The sequence below is a fragment of the Oncorhynchus masou genome, unplaced genomic scaffold, assembly GCF_036934945.1.
Source record: "Oncorhynchus masou masou isolate Uvic2021 unplaced genomic scaffold, UVic_Omas_1.1 unplaced_scaffold_2431, whole genome shotgun sequence".
Classification (NCBI taxonomy): Eukaryota; Metazoa; Chordata; class Actinopteri; order Salmoniformes; family Salmonidae; genus Oncorhynchus; species Oncorhynchus masou.
This window is the reverse complement of record NW_027008884.1, coordinates 39,133-50,232: the sequence shown is the minus strand read 5'-3', so window position 1 is coordinate 50,232 and position 11,100 is coordinate 39,133. Positions and strand designations below refer to the sequence as shown.

General features: G+C 47.8%; 1 long non-coding RNA gene and 1 pseudogene across 2 annotated transcripts; both read right to left on the bottom strand.

Annotated features, from left to right (window-relative positions):
- Positions 1-716: 716 nt before the first annotated feature.
- LOC135533529 (U2 spliceosomal RNA) lies at positions 717-895 on the bottom strand (annotated as a pseudogene).
- LOC135533528 (uncharacterized) lies at positions 721-7,403 on the bottom strand. Of its 2 annotated transcripts, none has more exons than XR_010454545.1 (3): positions 7,019-7,403; positions 4,457-4,584; positions 721-1,889 (listed from the first exon to the last, which is right to left on the bottom strand). It is a non-coding gene; the product is annotated as an uncharacterized LOC135533528 (long non-coding RNA). The 2 variants fall into 2 exon arrangements; XR_010454544.1 differs by having other exon boundaries at positions 4,461-4,584.
- Between the last annotated feature and the right edge of the window lie 3,697 nt (positions 7,404-11,100).

The window sequence follows — 11,100 nt, the reverse complement described above, 5'->3', positions numbered from 1 at the left end:
GTCACCCAGACACCTGTACTGCGATACTACAATGTGTCAAAACCTGTCACGATTCAGAGTGACTCAAGCCAGTATGGACTTGGCTGTTGCCTCATGCAGGAGGGCCAGCCTGTGGCATTCGCCTCTCGGGCCACCAAAAATACTTAATCTGTAGGTTTCCCATCAGGGATTGTTGAGAGACAGAGATAAAAGTGAAGAGAATATCAAAATGTGTTGTTGTTACCTGAGAAAAATAAATAAATAATACTAAACTGTTAATGCTGGAAATTGTTACTAAGTTTGTTTTGTTAGTGAATTGACACCTCCTGTCCTATTTTATTAAATGGAAGATGTTATGGGTGTAAGATGGCACAGTGATGCCATCTGTTGGTAAATGTTTATTACTGCAACTCTTGTGTTTTACCGGGGCGCTTGAGATACCCGGATGTGTTGTGATGTACTGAACAAGACTGGTTACTCGCATCAATGCTCTCGTCATTTAACGTTCAAACAGTTGCTCAATGTGGAAATACATTTTTTTTTTTCTACTGTGTTATTGTTTACTCCATGTGTAACTCCGTGTTGTCTGTTCACACTGCTATGCTTTATCTTGGCCAGGTCGTAGTTGCAAATGAGAACTTGTTCTCAACTAGCCTAACTGTGGTTAATAAAGGTGAAATAAATACATTTTAAAAAGAAGCAACTCCGTTTCCTGTGTGATTTATCTTTACAATGAAAGGGGGTGCACCGTTCCTGGAGGCACTGCAATACCAGGTCGATGCGTGGAGTGGACGGAGCAAGCCCCTATTCCATCTCCCTATTCCAAAAATCAATTTAATATATGGTCCCCAGATAGGGGACGTATCAGATATTAAACTGATAAGAACAGATTTTTCTTTTCTTTTGGAAAAGTTTTATTAACACAATTCCTTTAAAAACAGCTCATACATTTTTTACATAATTTATACACATAAAAACGGCAACAAAGCATAAAACACCGCATTTGAAGGTTACATTTAAATTTGTTAAAAAGTACATGTTGTTAAAACCAATGAAAACAACTATGAATAAAAGTACTTTCCTTGTAAAAACATCAAATCTGTGAAAGCCATTTAAAATGTGTACAAATGATCTAACAAAGGTAAAACATTTTTAAGACATGAAAAACATGTTAAAAAGCCACTTTGTTAAAAAGGCTGTCTTCAGTCCCTTATACAGGAGCGGGGTGAGTCTTTATCAAGCTCACCTCATCCTGCTCTTCTGAATGGATCATCGTCCCGTCCTTCGGGGCCCAGAGGGGATCCCTCCCCTAGGCGCATCGCCCTAGGCACCGCAGCGCTGTCAGGCCGTGGCCGCCGGGACCTAGGGTGTTGTGGGGGACCCTTCGCTTGGGGTCGAGGCCCCCCTTCTTCCGTACCACCCCAGGGCTTCCATGGCTACCATGGCCACTGCCTGGGGGTTGGTCTCTACGTTTTTCGCTACCAGCAGGTTACGGGAGGACCACAGTGCTTCCTTCAGGCACGTGAGGGTGGACCAGAGCTTGGTGAAGGTCTTCGATGGAATGGGCCTTCGGCCCACCCCATACAGCACGAGCTGAGGTGTTAGGTCCTCCCCTGCTGGCAGACACGAGGTGATCAGGGGCCTGCTTCCTTCCACAGGTCCCTGGCGGCTCTGCACTCCCAGAGCATGTGCCTCACCGACTCTTCTTGGCCGCAGCCTGGTCGGGGGCACGCGGATATCCTCGCCATGCCCCGTGAGTGCATAACGGCCCTGACCGGGAGGATCTCGTGGGCGACCATCCAGGACAGGTCCCGATGCCGATTCAAGAGAGCAGGGTGGGCCACGTTGCGCCAAACCGTTGTGGGCTCACCTATCGCGAGCCCGCGCACTGGACATACTGGTTCCCGATCCTGCACAAGAGAGAGAAGAGAGCGGTGTTTTGTTAAAACCGTGACTGTTTCTTTTTCCAGTTTAAAATGTCTTAAAAACTTCTGGAGCTGGACGTAGGGCGGGGGTAGCAGGAAAGAAACTGGGGCTCGCAGGTCGACTGGGATCAGCCTCAGAGTCCTGAGGTAAGATCCCAGCCAGAACCGTGCGAGGGCCTGAGTCTTGTTGTTGACCGGGGAGGTGGCAAGAGTCAGATGTAACGCTGTGTAGCGGCTGCCCAGGAACAAGTAGAGGTCAGGCAAGCCTTTCCCCCCCTTGGACCTGGGCCTCTTGACCACCTCCCTCCTCAGCCTCTCCCACTTGCCTCCCCACAGGAAGTAGAAAAGCATCCGCTCCAGGTCTAAAATGCTCCTTCGAGGGGGGATAAAAACAGAACTGATTAGTAAAAGCACAGGTAAAATCACAGCTTTAATGATTAAAACCTTGCCCTCAAGAGTCAGCTGTCGCAGTCCCCAAAAACCCAGTCTCTGTCTTACTGTCCCCAGGATTCCACTCCAGTTACCGCTCCCTCCTCCCCCCCGGTCAAACTTTACCCCCAGTACCCTTATGTCCGTCCGTTTGACTGTCAGAGGTAGTCTGGTCAAGTCTGGGTCTGCCCATGGTCCGAAGAACTGGGCCTCTGTCTTGTCTCTGTTCAGTCTCGCCCCAGAGGCTCGTCCATACCAGTCAGTCCTGTCCAGAGTCCTGTCGACGGATAAAAGGTCGGTACATAAAATGTTAACGTCGTCCATGTAAAAGACGCACTTGGCGGTCATCCCCCCACTCCCCGGGATACCCACCCCACTGATCCCTTGGTCCCTTCTCAAGACCTGTGCAAGTGGTTCAATACAGGCCACGAACAGAAGAGGAGATAAAGGACAGCCCTGACGGACGCCGCAGTGTACTCCCACTGCTTTTGACAGATGCCCATTTACGAGAATTTTGCTGGTGATGTCCCCGTACAGCAGTCCCACCCAAGCTAAAAACCTGTCAGGGAAACCCATTTTTTGCAGTACCTTAAAGAGGTACTGGTGCGAGACCCGATCAAAGGCTTTTTCAAAATCTAAATTTAGGACTACAAGCCGCATGTTTCTGTCTCTCGCATAACAGATGGCATCTCGGATCAGTATCAGGCTGTCCGTGATCTTCCTTCCGGGCACGGCACAGGTTTGGTCCGGGTGGATCACCTCCCCTAAAACAGAAGACATTCTGAGTGTTAAAACCTTGGTAAAAAGTTTACAATCAAAGTTTAAAAGGGTAATCGGTCTCCAGTTCTTCAGGTCCGTCCTGTCGTTTTTCTTGTGTAAAAGCGTCACGATCCCCACTCTAAAACTGTCGGGTAGTCTGTCGAGGTGTTCAAAGTCAGTAAAAACAGTCAGAAGTTCGTTGGCTAAAACATCCCAAAAGGTCAGATAAAACTCCAAAGGGAGGCCGTCCTCCCCCGGTGATTTACCCCTCTTAAAATGTTTCAGTCCTTGGTCGATTTCTGTCCTCGTCAGGTCTTTTTTCAGGTCGTCCGTGTTGGGTAGGGTCTTGTCAATGTTTGTTAAAAGGTCCCCCATTGTTTCTTCGCACACATCTTTTACCCCAAACAGTTCCCCATAAAAGTCTTCGACCACTTCCTTTATTCCCTCTGTGTCTGTTTTTAAAACCCCGTCCTTGTTTCTCAATCCTGTCATAATCCTACCCTTACTAACTATTTTCTTAAAAAAGTACCTAGTGCACTTCTCCCCCTCTTCTAATTCCCTTTCCTTGCTTCTTAAAATAACCCCCTTGCTTCTCTGTTCTGCTAAAAGTGCCATTTCCTTTTTTACTTCTTTGATTTCTTGGTTAAAATCAAAGCCCTGTTGGCATAGGTTAAAATACCTTTCCAGTCGCTTTTGCAGTCCCACCATGCGTCTATTTTTTCCTTTGCTTTTTTCCTTTCCTATCTCTCTAAAGAAAGTCCTCGTCCTTCCCTTCACCATTTCCCACCACTCTGCTCGTGTGTCAAAAAAGTCCTGTAGCGTCTGCCACTGGCTGAACTGCTCTCTGTACTGACTAACTACTCTATCATCTTCTAATAGGGAGCAGTTCAGTTTCCAGGGCCCTCTTCCCACAGTCACACCCGAGGATAGTGAAAGGGTGCACGTCAGCATTACATGATCTGAGAAGAAAGCGGGGGTTATTCTAGCATCAGTTGGGGGACAGTCCCGGGTAAACAGATAATCAATGCGAGAGGCTCTGGTGCCATCACCACTGGTCCAGGTGAAGCCCTCCTCTCTTGGATGCAGGGTTTTAAAGCAGTCAGTCAGTTTAAAATCCCTGCACAGCCCTTGCAATAAAACGCTTGACCTATCTACCTTAAAATCCCCTCCTGCCCCTCTCCTGTCTGCTCTACTTAAAACACAATTAAAATCCCCACCCACCACTAGAGGATCCCTCCCCAGCATGTGGGACTGCAGGTCCTCTAAAAGTGTGCACCGGTCATGTTTATCGTTAAAACCATACACATTTAGCACGTTAAAATCCCTCCCCATGAAAGTACAATTGGCTAAAAGAGCACGCCCACCTACCACCACCGTGCTCCCCTTCACCACCACCTGTGGGGTCTTGATTAAAATAGCAACACCGTCGTTCTTGTTAAAATTGGAACCACTCCAAATGGAGGGCCCATGCTGCCACTTATCCTCCCATTTCCTGTAAGAGGATAAAAAGGGTAGACCACACTCCTGTAATAAAAACACATCTGAGTTAAACCTTTCTAAAAAGGATAAAACCGTCTGTGCTCTTGTTGCTGTCTTTATGCTCCTCACATTTATGGTGGTGATTTTAAAAGCCATAAAAGGGGTGAGTAAAAACAGTGCTAAAAGAAAAGGCATTGAACAGTTAAAGGGGGTTAAATGTCAGAGGCTTTCTCTCTCTCCCTCCGGGGTAAGGGGGTTTGGAAGGGAGAGGAGGTTAAAACCGGACTTAAAAAGGAGACTTGGTTGGGGGAGTTGGAGGGGAAGGTTCTGGGTTCTTCCTCCCCCTGAGAGCTCTCCCACTCCACCTTTCCCTTTTTCTCCTCACCCTGTTCGGGGTCAGAGAGCTCCTCAGCATTTCTTTTACGTGGGGGGAGGTGTCCCTCCAGAATCTCCCCCTCCTCCCCCGTACCTTCTGACACCGTCTTCATGGTGCTTTCCGACACCGACCCTATAATGTCTGACCCGCTTGGGGAGCTTTCACTGAAAATCTCTCCGGAGCCGTCTTTCTCGGCACTTTCTCCTTCAGGGGTCACATTAGTCTGGGGCAGGGGGGTTGGGGTGGGGAGGGTTTTGTCCTCTCCTCCCACTTCTTCCACCACTGCACCTTCCGCGCCCTCCACTACAGCCACCACCACCGGCTCCACAACTGTCTCCTCTACCACCACTACCGACTCCACTACTGCCTCCTCCTCCTCCACCACCGCTACCGACTCCCCTACTGCCTCCTCCTCCACTACCACCGGCTCCTCCACTACCACCTCGGCAACTGCCGTTCCCGCCCTCTGGCGCTCGTACGCCCGGTCCGCGGCCGCCCACTCCCTCCTTCCAGCCTTGGCCCTATTGGCCCAGGAGGAGGGGCAGTCGCGGATGAGGTGGGACCGCTCGCCACAGAGGTTGCACGACCTTCCGTTCGTGCACTCCTCGTAGCGGTGGCCCACCTCCCGGCACTTCATGCAGACAACCTTCTGACAGGCGTCTGCAAGGTGGCCATGTTCACCACACTTACGGCACAGCTTGGGCTGGTCCTGGTAGTGAACATGGCCCCTGTTCTCTCCGAGGACTATGGTGGATGGGATGGCTTTCAACCCACCATAGCCCCCAGGGTCCTCCCTTTGCTGGACAGTGACCCTCCAGGCCCCTGTCCAGATCCCATCGAGGTCTTTCACCTGGATCAGGGGGCCCTTCACGTTGCAGTACCTGCCCAGCCATACTGCAACGTCCTCCGGCTGTATGGTTTCATTGTACATACGGATAATAACGGTTTTAATGCTATTATCCGTCAGCTTGGTCACCTCAAACATCGCTGTGAGGGACCCCTGGGTGTTCAGGGCGTTCTGGAGTTTCCCCCAGAACTCCCTCAGGAAGCTGGCGTTGGCAAAACTGACATCGAAGCCCTTCCTATAGGGGAGGGCTAAGATGCAGTTTACCTGCGCGGGATGAAAGCCGAGCTCTTTCTGGAGGAATTTTCTGGAGAAATCCAATCGGGATAACTCCATTATTTTTCCTCCCTTCTCCTTTAAAAGGAGGCGCACTGCATGGTGCCTCCTCATGCCAGCCTGTGCTGCTGACATGGTGGAGGCCCACTCCCTTTACAGCCCAACACCAGTGAGAGGGGAGGGAGCGGGGGGGGGAGGGGGAAGGGGAAAGGGGAGCGGGGGAGGGGAAAGGGGAGGGGGTGTAAAACAGCCGGGGAACTAGCAGGCTCAGCTAGGCTGAGCTAAACAGGGCCTACCAGTCCCACGGAACACACAACAAACTATCTAGCACAGCACCAAACTAATCTTATCAACAAGGGGAAGAGACACGAGGGTGTTTTTTTTTTTTTTTTTTTTTTTTTTTCCTCGAAGGGGAAGGTAACACGAACCAAACGAACACAGGGGGGGGGGGGGACTAGCAAACAAATTAACTTGGGTACAGGGAAATAAGGGGATAACAAAAGGGGGCACTGACAAACAAAACACCTGCCAAACTTAAGGCCCGAGAGAGCTAGCAAGCCTCACCGGCAGGCCAGGCTACGCTAGCCAGCCAGCAAGCCCGCCAGCAAGGGTCCCAGTTGACAACACAAAACAGCACGGAACAGAAATAAAAGGCAATTTTGGGGGGTAAACTAACAGGAACAAGGTGGATGGGAACAAGGAAAGTACGGTCAGACAAAACACACAACAATGCAAAGCCTGCCACGCCTAAAGGGCCAGGAGGCTAGTAGTCCAACCAGCCAGAAAGCCCCTCCGGAGAGCAGGCAAAACAAACTCAAAAACAGTAGGGATAATTGGAGAGGGGGGGAGGGTAGGATACAAGGGGGGAGGAGAGGTACAAGACAGGACAAACAAGGGGGAACCTGAGAATTAAATAAAATGAAAGAGAAGACCCGAGGGCCTTTTACTCACCCTACAGGTGCTGGTGCACCTGTAGTCCACCACCAGAACCACCACCTAACCCAGGACAGAAAACAATAATGAAACAAAACAACAGAAATGACTTTTAACAAAGTGAATAGCACAGTCTCCCGGCGCCCTCCGGCCTGCTGATCGCTTCTCTGATCATGCGCAGTACACTTGATCTTAGCCAAAAGGCCGAGAAGCGATACCTGCAATGATTTCGGGACGAAGTCGCCGTTCTCCGACACGTCAAATTCGATTATGGTTACACCAAAATGAGCTCTGTATGCTTTTTGTTTTCCATAAAAAATATAATGCTTTAAATAAATGGTGGCATGGATGGGGAGTTGATCAACGCCAGGAATAACCACGTTTGACTGTTACAAAGTAACACATTTGTAGGTTCTAAGATCACGTGGTCATCCGCCCTCCAATCAGAAATGAGAGAACACGTTAACCTGATCAACAGCTAAATTGGAATAACAATATATTACGTGTGGGGAGGGGGCAATTTGGAGATAATAATATTGACATAACATTTGATCTTGTATCAAGTATATCTGGTAGCATTGCTGCCACAAACGAACTGAGGCAATTGTCCACTTGGTGGCGCCAGAGTTCCACCGACCGTCACTTTTTCCTGGTTGTCCTGTGTGGTACAGAAAACTGCATTTCAATGTTGAACGACTTGACTTCAAGACATCGTCAACGAAAATAACGTGAACAATAAAAATAGCCTGTCTTTTTTTTGTATCTGTCTGTAGAGCCTTGTATGATAAGTCCATTGTGAGAAGGCCTTCATCAAGTGTCCCTCCTAAATTACTAGAGGCCAAACTTGTCAAAGATGTCTATGGCACTGGACTGCAGTAAGAGAGCGAAGGAGCGGATGGTCCTGGCTGCCTAAATGTTTCCTCCACATAATAAACTAAGAAACATGGCACTTTGGAGGCTTACTTTTATAATTAGACTTACTCAGTCACTATAACTAACTTCATAAATTGCCATTACGCCTAATGAAGATACTATCTATGTAAGTTACTTGATTGGGGTCTTGTGAATCACCCTGTATGCGCATTAAGGTTGAATATTTCCCCGGTATTATACGATAATAAATCACTTTTCTCCCGGGTAAGCTGGTAGTTTCCACCAAAACTTGGAAGTGTCATTCAAAAGCATTATAACGCATATAAATGTCTGGATTTGATGAGAGCTTTGATTCAGCATGAACATTCTAATCTGATGCTACCTGAGCCTGATGAGACCGATATTAACCACATTTAATGAGCCCTACATTAACCACATTTAATGAGCCCTACATTAACCACATTTAATGAGCCGAAGCACAAATTATTGTACTGTTATCCATCAGGTCCACCAGGACCTCACATGACTGTGAAACATTGTTTACAACAACTTTAATTTATGACGTTCACCAAACTAACCAGTGATATATTTTTGCAATGGGAAGTAATAGCTGGTTTGTTAATTTAATTTAGTTCATGAAATAGTTGTGCTATTGTATTGTTCTGACTTCATGGGGCCGACTGGAGTGAATGTCATCGTTCACAATGTCATCAAAAAGCTCCTCCTTCACGAGAACGGCCCGATTACAGACTATATCATGTCGGGCGCATTAAGTGATGCTGTGTTTTCTGTTATTTTTATGATTTTATAGTTTGACACAACGTATTGGAAGATTTTTGGTCCCTCTGAAAGCCGAGGTCCTACAGTCACGGTTCACCACTGGATCGAAGTGAAGGCCTCCATTAAACCTGTCCAGGTCCAGTCTGTCCAGTTTCTGCTAGTGCACGTACCACATGGCCACATTATTCAGCCTTGTTTGACTCATGGATGATCTAAGCCATGTCTTAAGCCTCCTCGGGGCACTAAAACTCCTCTCAGCCTCGACAGAGGAGGCAGGGACAACCAGCAGACGCCTTACTAAAGCTTCCACCTGACTGAAGAGACCTTTCACCTCTGGCACCATTTCCCCAATAATGCAAGCAACATCTGAGCTCGTTTGATATGTATAATTAGCCCCAAACATGGCCAGCTGCACCTGCAGAAGTCTTGAATTCAATTCAGGATGGATATGGGCTGAGTATTCACTGTGTCCAAGGTGTTGTAGAACTGGGCATCTGGATGGATATGGGCTGAGTATTCACTGTGTCCAAGGTGTTGTAGAACTGGGCATCAGGATGGATATGGGCTGAGTATTCACTGTGTCCAAGGTGTTGTAGAACTGGGCTCTGTACAAAGACTGGGCATCTGGATGGATATGGGCTGAGTATTCACTGTGTCCAAGGTGTTGTAGAACTGGGCTCTGTACAAAGACTGGGCATCTGGATGGATATGGGCTGAGTATTCACTGTGTCCAAGGTGTTGTAGAACTGGGCTCTGTACAAAGACTGGGCATCTGGATGGATATGGGCTGAGTATTCACTGTGTCCAAGGTGTTGTAGAACTGGGCATCTGGATGGATATGGGCTGAGTATTCACTGTGTCCAAGGTGTTGTAGAACTGGGCATCTGGAGGATATGGGCTGAGTATTCACTGTGTCCAAGGTGTTGTAGAACTGGGCATCTGGATGGATATGGGCTGAGTATTCACTGTGTCCAAGGTGTTGTAGAACTGGGCATCTGGATGGATATGGGCTGAGTATTCACTGTGTCCAAGGTGTTGTAGAACTGGGCATCTGGATGGATATGGGCTGCTGTATTCACTGTGTCCAAGGTGTTGTAGAACTGGGCATCTGGATGGATATGGGCTGAGTATTCACTGTGTCCAAGGTGTTGTAGAACTGGGCATCAGGATGGATGTGGGCTGAGTATTCACTGTGTCCAAGGTGTTGTAGAACTGGGCATCTGGATGGATATGGGCTGAGTATTCACTGTGTCCAAGGTGTTGTAGAACTGGGCATCAGGATGGATATGGGCTGAGTATTCACTGTGTCCAAGGTGTTGTAGAACTGGGCATCTGGATGGATATGGGCTGAGTATTCACTGTGTCCAAGGTGTTGTAGAACTGGGCATCAGGATGGATGTGGGCTGAGTATTCACTGGGCTGCAGCCTGACCGGTGTAACGCTTTGAAAGTTTGCGGATGTGAGGCATCTGAATAGGTTGTTGGTCAAACTTTGTTGCCATAGCAGTCGCTTTTGCAAAGACATCAAAGTGTTCCCCCGTTCGCTTGTCCTGCATGTGTCACCTTCTGACCTGAGATCTTTTGTTATGCCTTTGTTTTAGTATGGTCAGGGTGTGAGTTGGGTGGGTTGTCTATGTTCCTTTTTCTAGGTTTTGGGATTGTGTTTATTATACATTTACACATTATTGAATTACATTTTATTTTTTACTAGTAAACCAACACATTCTGAACAATTATAGTTTTAAGCAGTGTATGGTAGTAAACATGCTACCTAACTGATCAACAATTATAGATACAAGCTAATAACAAGGTATATATGCTGTCTTATTGAACAAGCAACTTCACTCAAATAATGTGTGTGCCAGGCATCTCTCTCCAGGTTGTTGCGCTGCTTGGCTGGCAAGCTGCTCCATGGTTTCCTCCAGATATTGCCACTGTTCTCGCTCACACTGCCAACATACTCTGTGTGTCTCCACCAGTTCCAGAAAGTCCACTCCTTGCGTACGTACTGAAAATATGATGAATCATAGTTTGGCAAGGAAATCCTCATCTTCACAGTCCAACTGCACTGTCACGGAGCTGGAACCAGCAGGAGGATGGAGGCCTTGAAGCTGTACGCTGCTGTGGAGCCAAACTGCTGCAGAACTTCACTTGGTAGTTCATGCTGGTAACAGGTATCACCAGCCAGCTTCAGTCCATACAGCACCAGGAGTAGAAACTCCCCAAATACAGGCCAGCCAAGCTTGTAGCGTCATACCCAAGCAGACTCAAGGCTGTAACCGCTGCCAAAGGTGCTTCAACTAAGTACTGAGTAGAGGGTCTGAATACTTATATCAAACTTTGTCACATGCACCGAATACAAGTGTAGACCTTACTGTGAAATGCTGACTGACAAGCCCTTAACCAACAGTGCAGTTCAATGACAGTAAGAAAATATTTACTAAATAA